This window comes from Myxine glutinosa, chromosome 7 (assembly GCF_964187855.1).
Source record: "Myxine glutinosa chromosome 7, kmMyxGlut1.1, whole genome shotgun sequence".
Taxonomy (NCBI): Eukaryota; Metazoa; Chordata; class Myxini; order Myxiniformes; family Myxinidae; genus Myxine; species Myxine glutinosa.
Genome location: NC_136267.1, coordinates 145,398,426 through 145,417,361, shown reverse-complemented (window position 1 = coordinate 145,417,361; position 18,936 = coordinate 145,398,426). Strand labels below are relative to the sequence as shown.

The window sequence follows — 18,936 nt, the reverse complement described above, 5'->3', positions numbered from 1 at the left end:
GCAAAAGTCGTCACCAAGAAAAAGATGACATCAATATCAATCACAGGAATTGAAGTTCATTGTCATGATGAATGCATTGTAACAAACTATTAAAACCAAAAGCAAAATCAAATCAAATGTTGGCAGGAACACCAAAAGTGCAACTAAAAAACAAACTTTTCTGATAAGGTGTCATTTCAGTGCCCATCCAGGTTTCCTCACAGCATTAAGCATCAATTACAGTGTTAAAGTGCATAACATGTACACCAATAACAGGACTACTACAACAACAACTACTACTACAACTACTACTACTACTACTACTACTACTACTACTACTACTACTACTACTACAACTACTACTACTCTCACTACTACGCCACACCATTTTGCTGCTCCTCGAGGTGTGCTAATTTTCGACATTTCCTCCTCATCCTCCTCCGTTTTTGTTTGTATTGTTGTTTTGTTTTGGTTATCTTAACCGAGTTGGTTCATTTTAGTATTTTATTTTGACGTTCCGTTTGATTTAATTAGTCCTTTTGGTTTCAGGCCTAGCCGCGGCATGCGGCCGCGCCCGTGTGGGACTAGTTACGCCTTATTGCGGCGATATCGTGAAAGTACTTGGCGACCATTTTGTTCTTTGGTTTAATCATCATTTAGTGTGCTGAAATTGCTCACTGTGGTGAGCAGGTGTGCCAGTGAGCATTATTTGATGAATAACGTGTATTTGTTACCTTGGTTCTGAGAGGACAATTAATTATTTTTGAATCATGCCGATGCATAATGAATGGGCTGATGTCGCTATTTTTTCACTATTTTCCTGGATTTTGTTGTTGTTTTTTTACACCAAATTAGTTGCTATTTTTTCACTATTTTGCTGGATTTTGTTGTTTTTTTACACCAAATTAGTTGCTATTTTTCACTATTTGCCTGGATTTTGTTGTTTTTTTTACACCAAATTAGTTGCTATTTTTTTCACTATTTCCCCGAATTTTTTTAAATCAAATTAGTTGTTATTTTTTCACTATTTTCCTGGATTTTTTTTCACCAAATTAGTTGCAATTTTTTTCACTATATCCCTGAATTTTGTTTTTTTACACCAAATTAGTTGCTATTTTTTCACTATTTTCCTGGATTTTTGTTTTTTTTACACCAAATTAGTTGATATTTTTTCACTATTTTCCTGGATTTTGTTGTTGTTTTTTTACACCAAATTAGTTGCTCTTTTTTCACTATTTTGCTGGGTTTTGTTGTTTTTTTCACCAAATTAGTTGCTATTTTCCACTATTTTCCTGGATTTTTTTTTTACACCAAATTAGTTGCTATTTTTTCACTATTTCCCTGAATTTTGTTTTTTTTACACCAAATTAGTTGCTATTTTTTCACCATTTTCCTGAACTTATACTTTTTCCATCAATTTCGTTGTTATTTTTTCACGACGTTTTTGTTCCAAAAGTGGCTATTTAAAATATATTCTATTTTTTTCCTAATTTGTTTTGTTCCAAAACTCACTCTTTAAAAACGATTTTTCTCCCAGTTGTTTTTCTTCAACTAAGAAACACACATTTAATGTGCTATTAAAAGATGAACTTGACACCTCTCATCATGTGTGTATCCTGTAAACACATGCATGATTGACTCACATGAAGAGTAAGTTGAACGGTGGGCCCCACCACTGGACTACATCCAATATCATAGCATATCATTTACCACCGGAAACCCGAAGAGGGTGCGCACCCACTGCACTAACTCCCTCCAGGCCCCCACCACACCCCTGCATTGCGCTATGTCGAATCGTCGATAGATAAAGATTTACATGCGATAACTCAATTTTATTCCTTCCCCGGGGATTTCTGAAGGTAAAATGTGAAACTTCCCACCTCTCGCAATCCACGTCCGACTCAATCCTCTGGGAGAAGTGGCGCTTCAAGGCCGACGTCACATTGGTCACGTGCTGTGGGTAAAGGGCACAACAATGAGAAGGTGTGAAAAAATAAATTCCAAAATAACAATCGGACATGAATCGTGGCGGCAAGTGCTTCAAATACTGGCCATTTGATATCCACATTTGAGGGATATAAAATAAATTGTATTAAACGAAACATATGGATGAATCATCGTGCCTGTGAAACACCAGGATAACAGTTTTTGTTTGGGAAACAAATAACATGTTTTGATAACTCCCCCTTCAGTGGAGGATGAATGTGCATGTGACGTCACCACATTGGTTGTCCGCCATCTTGGTGTACAAGCAAACAAAAGGAAACTACATGTGGGCTGCATCTTTGTGTTTACATCAGTTAAAAGAGGAGTTAAAATGGTGAAGCTTTGCGCATTATTTTGTTGTGACAATTGTACCGATGGAGGATTGGTTACCGTGTCATAGACTACCGACGGCACAACAATATGGAGACTTGCGAGTTATGAGGGACGCGTTCAAGTTGGATTCGGAATGAGATTCTCACAGTAGTCCAAGAAACGGCAAACGTGTGTGTGTGTGTGTGTGTGTGTGTGTGTGTGTGTGTGTGTGTGTGTATCAATATGTGTATGTATGTGTTTGTGTGTGTGTATCAATATGTGTATTTGTGTGTGTGTGAGTGTGTGTGTCAATATGTGTATTTGTGTGTGAGTGTGTGTGTGTGTGTGTGTGAGTGTGTGTGTGTTTGTGTGTGTGTGTGTGTATCAATATGTGTATTTGTGTGTTTGTGTGTGTGTATGTGTGTTTGTGTGTGTGTGTGTGTGTCAATATCTGTATTTGTGTGTGTGTGTGTGTGTGTGTTTGTGTTTGTGTGTGTGTGTGTGTGTGTGTGTGTGTGTGTGTGTATCAATATGTGTATTTGTGTGTTTGTGTGTGTGTGTATCAATATGTGTATTTGTGTGTTTGTCTGTGTGTATGTGTGTGTGTGTGTGTTAATATCTGTATTTGTGTGTGTGTGTGTGTGTGTGTGTGTGTGTGTTTGTGTGTATCAATATGTGTATTTGTGTGTGTGTATCAATATGTGTATTTGTGTGTGTGTGTGTGTGTTGTGTGTGTGTGTGTGTGTGTGTGTGTGTGTGTGTGTGTGTGTGTGTGTGTGTGTGTGTGTGTGTGTGTGTGTGTGTGTGTATTTGTGTGTGTGTGTAAGTTGTTGTTGGATATCTGAACTGTATTGATGGATACTGATACTGCATCCATGTTTTGACCGTCTGAAACTCCCTTGAAGTAAACATATCTGCCCTCAACTTTTCAGGATTGACAGGAGTAGACCCAGCAGAACTCGAACTTGAACTGGCTGGTTTGCAGGAAGGACAAGGACATGTGGAGTTCGAAATTCAGAGGCTTCGTGACCAAACTCGAAAGTCGAGAAAGGCACAGATCTACCCTGTTACAGATCTACCCTGGTACAGATCTACCCTGGCACAGATCTACCCTGGCACAGGTCTACCCTGGCACAGATCTACCCTGGTACAGATCTACCCTGGCACAGATCTACCCTGGCACAGATCTACCCTGGCACAGGTCTACCCTGGTACAGATCTACCCTGGTACAGACCTACCCTGGTACAGATCTACCCTGGCACAGATCTACCCTGGCACAGATCTACCCTGGCACAGGTCCACCCTTGTACAGGTCTACCCTGTTACAGATCTACCCTGGCACAGATCTACCCTTGTACAGGTCTATTCTGGTACAGATATACCCTGGCACAGATCTACCCTGGCACAGATCTACCCTGGCACAGGTCTACCCTGCCACTTCAACACAGATGTCCTGAATTCGATGATTTCAAAAAAACAAGCCAATTGTGTTTGAAGTTTGGAATTCTTTCCCGGATACCGACAGTAACATGGAGAGATATGCACTTGGCATTCTGTCCACCTTCGGATATACTTTCCGATGCGAGCAGGTGTTTTCAAGTATGAATTTCATAAAAAATCACACTGAGAAACTAATTGAACAAGGCGAGTTCAGAGTCTTGCTTGAAAATGAAAACGACTCCATTCTGTCCAAACATCGAACAACTCTGCAGAGAAACTCGACAGCAGAAATTGAACTAAAATATGGGTAATCTGACTCAAGATACTGAAGAAAAATGAATGGCCGCTTTAGTGATGGAAACGCAATAAACATGTGTTGAGTTACAAATCAATGTTTGTGTCTTTTTCCTGTTATTCAATTCCAGAACAATGCAGCTCTCAATATATTACCTTTTGACCAAATTTGAAAAAAATGGATCTTCTTGTCATTTGGGTTAGGTGAGGAGGCACAGCCCCACCCTCTTCCCACATGTGCAGGGTGGTAGTGCCTCGACAGATTGCATGTCACTGCATATACGATGCATTTACGATGATGGACAGAGTCAGAAACGGGGCGTATGGATTGGGTCTCGCTCGTCCGTCCGTCTGTGTGTGCATGCGTGTATCCACAACCATATATCGTACATGTTTGGACCGATTTTGCTCATAGTAGACACAAAGACAACACATGATTGTATACATATGCACATCATTTTGTTTCGCGATGCGATCAACGATGACCGACTGGCGGCCATTTTAGATGCAAAAAACCTGATGTGGAACACTTCCTCAACCATATCTCGGAGATGTATGGACGAATTTTGTTCATACTTGACACAAAGACAACACATGATTGTATACATATGCACATCATTTTGTTTCGCGATGCGATCAAAGATGGCCGACTGGCGGTCATTTTAGATGCAAAAAAACCCCGATGTTAAACACGTCCTCAACCATTTCTCGGACATGCATTTATTGATCTTATTCAAACTTGCCGCACAGATAAGGAATGAGGGCTTACATATGCAAAATGTTTTGTTTTGGAATCCCACCAAAAATGGCCGACTGGCGGCCGTTTAGCTCTGCAAAGCAAAATTACTAAAACCATGGGGGCCATGACATTTTATGTCTTATTGTCCTTGTTAAATCGTCAAAACGAAATTCCAATGTGTACTTCAGAGAGTGAGTTGGGGTCAGAATTTCTGGCGTATTTGAACATGTGAGTTCAAAAGATAGCTCCTCGTCACAGGTCTGTCATGTGAAGTCAGAGGAGATTTAATAAGACCAGCCAAAATCACCCGGCGTTCCCCGGGTTCTTTTTGAATGCATTTACTACTATAATTCAGCTTTTACTCGCGGCCGTGGAAGATTGACTACTATATAATTTAGCTCAGCTTTTAATTGTGAAATGGGCCCAGCCCGGCCGAAGCGGCCTCGACCGGCCTCGCCACCGAGCCGATAACCTTCCCGGGGCCCGTCCCGACATTTTTTGTATTGGAGGTTTCCTCCTATATTTCACCGTTCAGGAGATTAGCTTGCGCAGACAAACAAACAAACAAACAAAAACTTTTCTTTCACATATTTTGATAGAAGATAGACGATAGATATGTATGTAAAAAAAAATACAGTACATGTTGATACATGTAAAGTAATTTTTTTAAACGGTCTCTGGGGTTGCAGATCTGATTTTTAATGAAGTTTTTACATACCTTTATGTCCAACACGATATGTTCGACATATTCATGGAGATGCGACACCTTTGAACAAAACTTGCATTTCACTGTAAAATTGGCAAGAAAAAAAAGATTCCAAGGTTGAAACGTAACTCAAGCAAAGAACAATGCACGCATTTTACTGAAACAGTTGGACAATAACATATATGTAAAGTACACAACCATTTTATAATGCACGTCACATGATGGCTCGGTCATATAAATACAGACTCTTCACTGCCATTTCGCACAATAAGGATTTATTTTATATGCTCGTTTCCAGATATTTACACTCAATCACAGGACTTCATTCCGTCTGATATTTAGCTTTGGCAATGTGCAAGTTACAAGCAATGAAAGTTGATGGTTTGCCAAAGTTTCAAACAACTCTGGCAGGAATTCCAGTCTTGAAAATGACTATTGAAAGTCTTTGGAGAAGACAAACTCAAAGTTGAAATCTGAAGTTGAAACCAAAAATCACTGAAAAGTTGAAATTTGTTTTATTTCATTTTTCTACCTGTAAAAATGTTTTTACCTCCGCCACCAAAGGTAGATGGAGGTTATGTTTTCACCCATGTCTGTCTGTCTGTTTGTGAACAAGATATCTCAAAAAGTTGTGGATGGATTCGAACCAAATTTGGCAGAGATGTCGTGTATGTGACATCGACGAAATGATTCGATTTTGGTGGAGATGCGGATTCGAATCCGGCTACTAGAATTTTAAAAGGGATTCTTCACCATTGGGAGATGGGGCCAAAAACGATACATAGCAGGATATCTCAAAAAGTTGTGGACGGATTTGGACGAAACTTGGTGCACAGGTTGGGTGTACGACAAGGACTATTCAGTTCGATTTTTGTGAAAATCTGAATACGCATTTGGATATGACAATTATTTAATTTTTATGTGATTCTTCACCATTGAGTGATGGGGCTAAAACCAACATATAGCAGGATATCTCAAAAGGTTATGGACGGATTTGGATGAAACTTGGTGCACAGGTTTTGTGTGTGACAAGGAAGAATCGATTCAATTTTGGTGAAGATCCGGATCCGGCTGGTAGAAGTTTTTAAGTGATACTTCACCATTGAGTGATAGGTCCAAAAATGATATGCATACAGCAGGATATCTCAAAAAGTTGTGGACGGATGATTTTGATTAAATGTGATTCTGTATTGTGATTTTCTGCTCTACTCTGGGATACAAAACGTAAACTGTTCACCTGGCGAAGGTGTGCTCTCTACTGAGTGCCATTCTAGTTCTCGCCTGGTAATTACAAACAAATGATATTTTGAATCATAGACTATCTTACTTTCTTGTTTTCTGAGTTTTTCGCCAATATTCTATTTTGTGGTGTCAGTCAACCCAAACCTAGTCAATCGAGCACATAGTCAACCCAGTTGTCCGACTTTCTGATACACAATAATTATCCAAAACAAGCGTTACGCCTAGGTCCCCCGTCGGTGAAGTGATGTGAGTTGACAAAGTGTAAGACGCAAGGTGGCCATCTTGGATTTTGACGTGGCGAACCAATTTTCAACAGCGTTCTCCCTTATGCGTAGGTACACCCACACACCAGATTAGAAGTTAGTAGTTCGTTTATTTTTCAAGATATTTCGCTCACAATGTTCACAAATATATATGGTGGCGGCCATCTTGGATTTTGACGTGGCGATCCAATTTTCAATAGCGTTCTTCCTTATGCCTAGATACACCCACACACCTGATTAGAAGTTGGTACTTCGCATATTTTTCAAGATATTCCGCTCACAAGGTTCAGACATACATGGCGTCAGACATACATGGCGGTGGCCATCTTGGATTTTTACGTGGGTTGCACCCACAAACCAAATTTGAATTCATTCCTTTTCTTGCGCACGTACGCACGCACGCCCACACGCACGCACGGACGGACGCACGCACGGATGGACGCACGCACGGACACACGGACGGAGGGGAAAACCATAGTCCCGCTTTCGCTCCGCGGTGCGACGGTGGACAAAAAACCTCCCTCACACTTCCTGACCAATCAGCGGTGACAGACTGAAGATAAGGTGTAATATAACGAGCTGCTAATTGCGCAGGAAGTTGCTTTTCATATATTTGTAAACAAGAGAAAATCAGCGTTAAATCATGTATAAAATGAGCTCCATTATGAGCATTAGACCATTAAAAATAAATAAATAAATAAAAACAAAAGCTTGTGGTGGCCGGTAAAACAGAAAAAAGTATTTTGTTGCACATGCACACATTGTTTGGTTTGGAAAACATTGTTTAAAAGACATATTTAACTGATTTAACTGATAAAGGATCGTCTGTTTGCCGTATCGCGAGCAAGGCCTTTGCCGCGTCGCGAACGATTTGAAATCGAAGTTAAGTGATTGTTCCCATTTGTATTTTCGTTAAAACTGTATTTATTTATGGTGTTGTACGTATAGTGTCCCGACGAAGATTTTTCGGTGCAAATCTTTCATACCTGTATTGAAAACCGTGTTAATTCGTGTCGTGTCTTGAGGCTTGTACAGTGTGCACTGTACAACCTTGAGGCTTTGTTTTTCTCTTTTCTCTCAGTGGTCCATCATTTGTGATCCAATAACTTTCGTTCTCTGTATTCCCAGTCTTTTCACCCATAGCCTACTTCCTTGTGTAGATTTCAACTCAAAAAAAAAAAACAAAAAAAAAAACAACATTTCCTTCTCTGTTCTCATTCGTTTATTTCTTCTTATTCGTTCGTTCGTTCTTCGACCACGTGTTTATCCCCCATTTCCCCAGATAGTTTTCACTCATTAACCTTCAATGTTTACACTTTCCCCTCAAGTTATGTATTCCGTCATATTTTATAACACCTTTTTCTTCCTCTTCTTTAAAAGGCTGCTTTCGACTTGCTCACCAAATCAATTCATCCCAAAAAAAATATCCATCTCCTATAGTGCCTTTTTTCTACATTCCCTAAACTCTCCTGCACTCCATCCTCCATCCAGCGTCCTTAAACGTATTTTTAACTCGAAGGTCACAAGAAACTCATTTTGCAATAAATGTTCGTTTCCCATAAATCGTACACTTTCAAAAATCCAATCTCACCCCTCCCCTCCAAATCTTCCCCATCACCCCTCCCCTCCAAACCTTCCCCATCACCCATCCCTTTCAAATCTCCCCCCTTGCCCCCTCCCTCCTAAACTACCCCCTCACCCCTCCCCGCCAAGACGCCCCCTCGCCCCTCCCCTCCTAGACTCCTGCCTCACCCCTCCCCTCCAAATCTCCCCCATATCCCATCCCTTTCAAATCCCTCCCTTTGTCCCTTCCCTCCCAAACTCCCCTCTCACCCCTCCCCTTCAAATCTCCCCACCCTCATTGCTTCTCAATTTCCCCCCTCTCACTCCCCCTCCTCAAAGCATCCTCCCCGCTTCTTCCCCCTTCAAACTCTCACCTCCATCTCCCCCAACCTTCTGCCTCGCTCTTCCCCCTCCTCAAATAACACCTCATTGTGGCTCACCCAATCACCATCAAACCTTTTGTCCGCCCCATCCTTCCCTTTCTCCGAGCTATTCTGAAATCTCTGACACACTTTCAACAGCTCTCCCTACCTCTTCCACCTCTTCCACATCTTACCCTACCCCTCCTCCCCCCTGTTCTGTATCTGATGCTCCCCCTTCCTCTTCATTAACGGTATGGACCTCAAACATCCGGGGCCTTCGTTCAAACTTAACTGATCTCTCCATACAGGTTGCTTCTGTCAAACCAGACGTGATCTGCTTAACAGAAACTTTCCTCCTTTATGATGTCTCTGATTCCATAGTATCTCTCCCGGGCTACTCCCTCCTCCGGTATGATAGACCTGAGCCTCGTCCTGGAGGCGGGGTTGCTATCTTTATCAAAAACTCTCTTCCTCACTCGCCCTGCACTGCACTCTCTCCACCTCACCCCCAGGAATACCTCTGGCTACGGCTTCCCCTTCGCTCCCACCTCTTGTTCATATGTGTGTTGTACCGTCCACCAAACAGTGATGACTCCATCTACATCTCGCTGTCTGATGATATGGACCAACTTCTATCTACTCATCCCAACTCTCTCTTCCTCATATGTGGTGATTTCAACTGTCATCATGCCAGTTGGCTGGGTGTGGGTACCTCTCTCACCAGCCATGGCTCCTCAGCAAAGGACTTCTGCGACTCACTGGGACTGACACAATCTGTCAATTTCCCGACCCGGATCTCAGTCAACGGAACATCTTCTCTTCTGGACTTGGTTATGACTAACTTCCCTGAAAATGTCTGCTGCTCTTCTTCTGCTCCGATCGGATCATCTGATCATGTCCTTGTTAAAGTGGACATCTCTCTGACCATCCTCAGGGAGCCTGCTCAGCGTCGACGAGTCTGGCATTTCACTCAGGCCAACTGGCACGGTCTTCAAGCAGCCATCAATCATCTGGACTGGTCTCCCATCTCTACCACCTCTGACATCAACTCATCCTGGGAATTCTTCCAAAGTAAATTGCTCTCTCTCATGCACAGATTTATCCCATCTCGTCTTCAGTTGTCATACCCTTCCTCCCGTCCATGGTACACGGAATCTTGTGGTGAGGCTGTTGCCCAGAAACAACTTGCCTTCGTCTTCTGGAAAGCAAATCCAACGGAAGGAAATCTCATTTCCTTTCACAAAGCCCGAAACAAGTGTGTGTCCACCCTCAGGAGAGCCAGGAAACAATATCTCTCCGTTCTCAAGACCGAACTCTCTTATCTGTCTCCCTCTTCCAAATCCTGGTGGCGTCTGGTCAAATCCGTTTCTGGTGTTTGTTCCCCCTCCATCCCCTCCCTTACCTCAAACGGCTACACAGCTGACTCCGCACGTGAAAAAGCTGAATGCCTCAACTCTGTGTTTGCCTGTAAATCTTGTGTCCCAAACCCATCCCTCTCTGTACCCACCATACCCAGTCGTACCCTGCTGCTCCTGGACTCCGTGTCCTTTCCTCCTGACAAGGTGGAAAAGTTTCTGTCAACCCTCGACTCTGATTCTGCAACTGGACCCGACGGCATCAGCCCACGGGTCCTAAAATCCTGCTCTGCTGCTCTATCTCACCCTCTTTCTGTTCTCTTCACCCTCTCTTTTGCTCAAGGTCAACTGCCATCTGCTTGGAAATCAGCCAACATCACCGCTTTGCACAAAAAAGGTGCAAAAACAGACCCTAGCAACTACAGACCAATCAGCCTTCTCCCAATTATCAGCAAAGTCATGGAATCCATCATTGCTTCGGATATGAAATCTTTCCTCTTCTCCAATGGCTTGATCTCTGATCATCAATTTGGTTTCAGACCAGGTCACTCTACTCTGGACATGCTGCTTCTGCTGTCTCAACAATGGATGGAGGTCCTCAATGCCAAACAGGAAATTAGAGCTGTCTCCCTCGACATATCACGTGCCTTCGACACGGTCTGGCACCCCGCTCTGCTCACCAAACTCTCCTCCTTTGGTATCCATGGAAATCTCCACGCATGGCTGGCGGACTTCCTCTCTAGTCGTCGTCAACGTGTGGCCCTGAATGGGTTTCTCTCATCTCCTCTTCCTGTTCAGGCTGGAGTTCCCCAAGGCAGTGTTCTGGGCCCCGTGCTTTTTCTGGTCTTCATCAATGATCTCTCTGACTCTCTCGAAAATCCTCTCTATCTCTTTGCTGATGACTCCACTCTCTGCCGCTCCATTCCTCTTCCCTCAGATCGGCAGTCTGCTGCCTCCTCACTCTCTGAAGACCTGGACAAAATCACAGACTGGTCAAACAAGTGGAACATGTCTTTCAATCCTGACAAATCTCACACTCTTACTATGTCTCTCCGAAAAGATCGACTGGACAACCCTCCCATCTACTTTCTCAACAATCCTCTCCAAGAAGTTCTGTCGCTCAAGATTTTGGGTCTCACTATCTGCCATGATCTTTCTTGGGAAAACCACATTTGCAAGCTGGCCTCCAAAGCCAGTCGCCGACTGGGCATCCTCCGTCGTGCGAAGTCCTTCCTCGGCACACCTGAGCTCCTCACCACATACAAGGCTTTCATCCGCAGCTCAATGGAATACTGTTCTCCCCTTTGGGCCGGTGCTCCTGCCTCACACCTAGCTCGGCTTCACGCTGTTGAAACCAAAGCTTTCAGAATTATTGGAATCTCCCGCGATGAAGCTATCTCTGAGGGCCTTTCACTCACTCACCGCAGGCAGGTAGGTGGTCTTTCTGTCTTCTACCGACTCCTCTCCGGCCTTGCACCCCCAGCTCTCTCTGTGCTCTGTCCCCCAAATATTCCTACAGGTCGCACAAGATCTGCCAGCAACCCTCTGATGGTTAAACTGCCGAAATCTCGGCTCTCTGCTCACCTTCACTCTTTCATTCCTCTTTTCTCCCGCCTCTGGAACAAACTCCCTCACTCCCTTCAATCCCACTCCTCCCTCCAGGTCTTTAAAACAGCTGTTCACCACCATCTCTTATCTTCCCCCATCCAAAACCTTGATCTTTTCTACCCCCGCTAATTCACCCCAGATCCACCTTGTTTGAAATTCCAACTTCTTTCCTGGAAGTCCTGGCAGTGTCCATATGTTTTATACCTCTCCCACCGCCCCCTTCCCATGCCCCCCCCCCCCCCCCCCCAAAGCCCTCACCCTCTCTCAGATCTCTCGATGGCTCCATGTCTCTCGGTCCCTGCTCTCAAATGTTGTGTTTGTGTCCTTCCCCCTCTCTCCCCATCTTGTCTACCGCTCCCGATGTTATATGTTTTATGTGTCGGTTTGTCTTTCGGTGTGATTAATGTTCGCTCTTTCACGAGCCTCGATATTGTATACAAAAAAAAAAAAAAAAAAAAAAAAAAAAAAATTTCAACGTTTTCAACGGTTTCAACGACTGTTCCCTCGTTGCTTACCTGGTGTTCAAAATGTTCCATACAAATATTAAATCGTCTCATTTTACTTTAAATATCGTCTTCAGAAGAACGACTATTGTGAGATTTGCTTATGGTATGTAAAAGATAAAATAGTTTTTCCGATTGGAATTTTTTCACAATTCTTCACTTTTCGGGTAAACTTGTGGTCATACCATGAATTTATTTGTTAAACATTTTAATGTTGACATATGCAAGTATATATTTTCAAATTGTGTGGTAAACATGTGGAATGAATTGCCTCGTGAAATAGTCTCACAATGTTCTAAAACGTGTTTAGCTCACCTGGACCGAAGTTCAGGGGAGCTTATGCGATGGTGCGTCGTCAGTCAGTCCGTCAGTCAGTCCGTCCGTCCGTCCATCCGTCAGTCTGTCCATCCGTCAGTCCGTCCATCCGTCAGTCCGTCAGTCCATCTGTAAACACTTGAAACTTCATCTCAAATCGCTGATGGGATTGCGACCAAATTTGGCACAAATTATATTTGTTGTGTTGTGACTAAAGTTTGTTCACGGCATCAGGGTCTAAGACGGTATACCGGGGGTCAAAGTGGATCCAGGTATTTATTGATCCAGGTAGGTATTTGCTTTCTTCTCAGAAACTACATATGCAATTCTGATGAAACTTCACCACAGCCTTAATCACCCATGTTCTCCCAAAGTTTGTTCCTGGCATTTAAAAAATCGGGGTCTAAGGTGGTCTATGGGGGGCTTGCCCCCCAAAATAGGTATTTGCATTTTGCTCAGAACCTACACACACAATTTTGATGAAACTTCACCACAACCTTCATCATCCGTGACATACCAATGTTTGTTGAAGGTATTGGAAAAATTGGGGTCTGAGGAGGAATAACAGGGTGGGAGGGGAGGAGTATGGTTGCCCCGAAAATAGATATTTTTTTATTTAATTGTTTAAAGTGTCATGATTATGTTAGTATGATTCTACATGCCGCCCTGTCTTCGAGCAAGCATTGAAATTGGTTTAAAATACCTTTAGTCAGTGCCGTATACTGTTTATTCTACCAGGTGAGTGTCAGGGGTATTGCCCCTGTTTTAAGAATCGATACTGTTTTGAACAACTCAATATGGGTAAATATTTAAGAGGCAGGGTATTCGAAGTTGATCAATCGACCTGACCCACCAACTTGCAATATTATAAATATACATATATATATATATATATATATATATATATATATATATATATATATATATATATATATATATATAGTCAAGTGAAAAAGTAAGTACACCGCATGTAAAGTTTTGACTTTTTCAACATATTTCAACATTCAGCTATTTGATCTTCATTTCAACAATATTGATAGATAAAGGTGATATAATATAACAAATATCATGAAACATTTACATTTTGTAGGCCATTGTATAATTTAAATAAACATAAATGCAAATTTCGCATGTGGAAAAAGTAAGTACACCCCCACATTTATTCATTTTTGGAGAATAAGAAATTGATGCAGGAATTAAGAAATCGATGTAGAAATAAGAAAGCAGGAATGCGAGAAGACAGGAAAATTTATGATTTTAGGTGATGCTTACTTTTGATCTTTAGACCTTTTGACAAAATTATTAATTTGTCTTCTCCATATTCTCATCATAAAGTTTTGTTGAAAATTTCATGACAAAAGCTCAAATCGTAAAAAAAAGTTGCGGTCCGGGCAGACACACAGAAGTGATTGTAATAAACTGTTCAGCAGCTGTGTTGGGAAATTTTGGAAAGAGGTCAATCAGAGGCAAGAGAAAAGGCTGACAAAGCGAGCAACTGGATGCCAGAAGTGAACTGGAAATTCCCTTGGAAAATTAAAACTAGACTGAAGGCTGATGAGCTCTTTTTGGAGCAAAATATCTCGGAAGGATCTTCAATATCACAGCACCTCGAACACTTCCAAGAATGTAAATGGAATTGCTTTCCAAACAGCCTTTATCCAGTCAGCAACTTAATAGCCATCATCTTTATGGTCTCAATACCAGTCTTGGTGTCCAACCCAGGCAGAGAGCCATGCTGGTGAGCATCTAGTGACAATGAGAATAAGACTGTGTGGGGATCACTTAACCTCATTGGCAGTGAGACCATTAATGGAAAAGAAAAACACAAACGATGGAAATCCCCAATAAACTTACATTGTGAGTTCAGGTTTCCACCAAATGTCTGGCTTATCAGCGTTGATTTCACACTGTGTTCATGATTCCTGAAGGATATGTGACAAAATAACATCAAATCAGTATGAAGCATTGAATAGTTGTGAAGAGATAACTGCACCAAGACATTAGCTATCAAGGAAAATAGATGTTTATACACAAACTTTTTTTATCTAAAATAAGCTCATGCAGCATGGAAGTAAAAGCAAAAGGCAGCTTACCATGTTTACTGCATTTAGTACTTACTGGCATTAGACCAAATATTCAAAATTATAGATGTGGTACAGCAGATTATCAAAATTGGGAACATTTTCTGTCTGGCATTAATTTCTATTAAATTTGTCTTTTTTTCAGCAAATATGTTTCATGAAATCAAACTGCAGCATAAAATCTGTAACCTACATCAGGTTACCCCCAGATGACGGGTCTATGAGGTCCCGGACACCGCATGCCACGATCAACTCTGACCGGATCCTCCCCCCCAACATCGGTTTGCCGTGCTGGTGAGTTAAGTGAGGCAAATAGGGACTGACATAGCAGTTACTGACAGTACCTAGTCAGTCAGTCGTGCAAAACCAACACTGCACCTGAGATCAAACTTAGATAACAAATAAAAGCTGGCTAAACACCTCAGCAGTCTTATGTTTCCAACAAAATGGACAGAATAAGTCAAGACAGGGTTTCTTAAAGAAATGGCATTTATTGCCCATAACAAAAAAGGGAAGTATTTACAACAGCAGGCCAAGCAGGTATTTACAGGCAGATGGGACAATGAAATGGCACATACTGTATGTACAATAATTACAGCATTCATAAATTCCCCTTATCCCCGACGCAAACATTCCCGCAATCCCGCCCTCGTATCCTTATCTACAATGACTTAACATACTACAATCCATATTCCAGCATCATGCATCCAATCTGGAATGGACAGATTGATGATTGGCAAAGAATGATGGGATGAATGATCGGCGACGAAGATGAGGTGATAAACAAATAAATAGATGGGGTAATGGACGGACCCCATGCACATCTTTTACTTGTTGACTCTGGCTCCCACATCCCGAATGAAGCTCGGACCCTCAGATCTCACTCCCCTTCTGCACCTAAGATAGCCACAGCCTCGGTGTTTCCCCACAGTATTTTGACATTGCTCATGGCACGTGTAGAACCTGACCCACCAACTTGCAATATTATATATATATATATATATATATATATATATATATATATATATATATATATATATATATATATATATATATATATATACAGTGAAACCTTGACTTACGAGTGCACCAACTTACGAGTTTTCCGAGATACGAGCCGTCGCTCGGTCGATTTTTTGCTTTGTGATGCGAGCCGAGATCTGAGTTACGAGCGAGCGAGCTTGGATATAAAACACGTAATCGTCGAAAAACATGAGCGAGGTGTGCGTGTTGTCGACTTGGCGAGGCAGTACGATCGTAGTACTTCTACGATATGTACGATTTTGAAGCAGAAGGAGTCGATAAAGGCTATAACGCCAGCCAAGGGCGTTAAGATTATTTCAAAGCTCCGGACCTCTGTCCATGAAGAGATGGAGAAGTTGTTGTTTGTGTGGTTGACGGAGAAGCAGCTCGCAGGAGATACCGTGACCGAGGGCATCATGTGTGAGAAGGCCCGAGACATTTACGGGGATTTGGTGCAGCAGACGGCAGGAACATCAACGGACGAGGCATCGGAAGAGTCATTCAAAGCCAGTCGGGGATGGTTTCATAATTTTAAGAAGAGGACCGGCATTCACTCCGTCGTCAGGCATGGTGAGGCAGCAAGCTCGGATGTGAAGGCAGCTGAAGATTTTATTATAACTTTTGCCGAACTGATAGAAGCCGAAGGATACATCCCCCAGCAAATCTTCAACTGTGACGAGACAGGGCTCTTCTGGAAAAAGATGCCGAGGAGGACGTATACAACAGCAGAGAAGAGCATGCCAGGCCACAACTTGTTCAGAGTGCCGGCGATAGCTCGCCTTCTCTTTGTGGAAGACACGGTGAGATCCTTAACATCCAACAACTAATGGGACACAAACGGGGCGCCCAGTTTAGCGGTACACACATTGATGAATCACCCTGCCTGTGAAACACCGACATGACAGGTTATAGCTGGGTCGGGATTCAAACCCAGGCTGGACAGTTTAGAGTCAAGTGTGCGTACGTCCAGTCCAGGCCATCATGCCAACTTGTATGCTGCATACAGGTGAAATATAAAGCACGAGATATTTTTTATATATATACAGTATTTCAAAAAAAATTGGTGTGGTTTTTGGGGGGCTGGAACAGATTAATAGCATTTCAATTCATTTTAATGGGGAAATTTAATTTGAGAAACGAGCAAATTGAGTTACGAGCTCGGTCACAGAACGAATTAAACTCGTAAGTCAAGGTTTCACTGTATATATATATATATATATATATATATATATATATATATATATATATATATATATATATATATATATATATATATATATATACATGTATATATTATATATATATTTGTATGTATATATATATATATATATATATATATATATATATATATATATATATATATATATATATATACACATACATACATGGCATTTAATATGGAATTTTTTTTTTTCTTAACGGGTTTACTTTCTTAACGGTATCCGAGATACGAGCCGTCGCTCGGGCGGTTTATTGCTTTGAGATGCGAGCCGAGATCTGAGTTACGAGCTTACGCCACCCGCCACCAGGTGGGTTCCGGTCACGTGGTTATCTTGCCGTGCAAGCATTTCTGCCGTATATAGCTGCTGTTTAAGTCTATATGTATATAGTCTGCCGTATATAGCACCGGTGCGGTAAGCCAGAGCAGGCCAGCGGCCGAAAACAGGTGTAAAAAGAGACAAACACGCTGACGATACAAACAATTCGCACACCTTTCACGTAATCGAAAACCTCGACATCTATACTGGGGAATTCTCGGCGAAGCAGCGCCACACAAGCTTCCATGCTCACACTAAGGCCTAGCTTCGAACCCGGCAAGTTGCAAAGGAAGTGCGTCACCGATGCGTCACTCAATGTAGTTGTTGTTGTTGTTGTTGTTTGTGTTCGTTTGCAATTATTTCAACCTTAGGAGATTATTTTTTTTCCCCTCAGATCCCTCAGATCAAACACGCATTTATAAAAACGTTATAAAACGAAGGCTGTAACAAAAGTCAAAATATAATTTCAAATAGAATACCTTTAAAAAAAAATTGAGTGCCAAGGGCAGTACTGAGAAGAAGAAGAGGATGATGTGCTTGGATATAAAACACGCAATCGTCGAAAAACATGAGCGAGGTGTGCGTGTTGTCGACTTGGTGGGCGGATGTGAAGGCTGTGCACGAGTGAACGAGCTCTGTTTTTCTCTGCCGGTGTTTTCATTCCCTGTATTTTACTGTTTGCATTTATTTCTTATTATTTACTTATTGCTTTGATTATTGCTTGTTTGTCCTGCATTTTTCGTCAGTCTTTTCTGTCCCTGCTTTCCCCCCTTCTTCCTCCTGTTTGGGGGGCGTTGCCCACCAGACAGGGGGGAGTCTTGTGCTCCCCTTCGTCTCCCGTCCCTCCCTCCCTCCCCCCCCCTCCACCCCGAGTGTTGTCCTCCGCCCCTCCTAGAACCCCGGCATGGCGAGCAGGCGCCATAATTGTGTCCGGTTTCGGTTGATTGATGTTGCTTGTAGTGTGCCGGCCGGAGATAGATTTGGTAGAGATGTATTGTTGGGTGTGCTGGGGTTCAAGGCTGTTGACTTTTTCTGCCTGATCTCCCTCGCCCGTGGCTTCGACGTGTCCTTCCAAACAGGGCAGGGACTTGCCGAGTTCTGGCGCCGGTGGGCTACCGCTCGGTCTGCTGGGAAACTGGCAGACTGGGCGGTCGAGGCTCTCTCAGAAACACAGGAGAGAGTCGTGACCGTCCACCTGTACAACGAAGGCGTGAGTGACTATGATGTCAAGGTTTGGCTCAGTCGATACGCGGACATCCGAGGCCCAGTACGGCTCGTCCGGAACAGCCTCGGTATTTGGACCGGTTCTCGGCAGTTCCGGGTAAAGCTGCGGACGAGGCAGGACGGCACGGCCACCCATATCCCGAATGGAATAATGGTTGGGATGGACCGAGGCCAAGTCTTTTACGCGGGACAGCCGAAATTGTGCCGCCGATGCGGTCAACTTGGCCACTTGATTACTGGGTGTACAGCGAGTATCTGCACCCAGTGTGGCGAGTTGGGACATTTGAGGGAGCGCTGCACCCAAGCGGTGCGGTGCAACCTCTGTGGTGCGCCGGGGCACACTTTCCGCTCCTGCCCGCAGAGTTACGCGAGCAAGATGCGTGCTGCTGCGGGCGGGAGTGG

At 42.9% G+C, this 18,936-nt stretch overlaps 1 long non-coding RNA gene across 1 annotated transcript; it reads right to left on the bottom strand.

Annotated features, from left to right (window-relative positions):
- Nucleotides 1-1,850: 1,850 nt before the first annotated feature.
- LOC144892842 (uncharacterized) lies at nucleotides 1,851-14,587 on the bottom strand. Its single transcript, XR_013623986.1, has 3 exons — nucleotides 14,523-14,587; nucleotides 5,470-5,540; nucleotides 1,851-1,933 (listed from the first exon to the last, which is right to left on the bottom strand). It is a non-coding gene; the product is annotated as an uncharacterized LOC144892842 (long non-coding RNA).
- Between the last annotated feature and the right edge of the window lie 4,349 nt (nucleotides 14,588-18,936).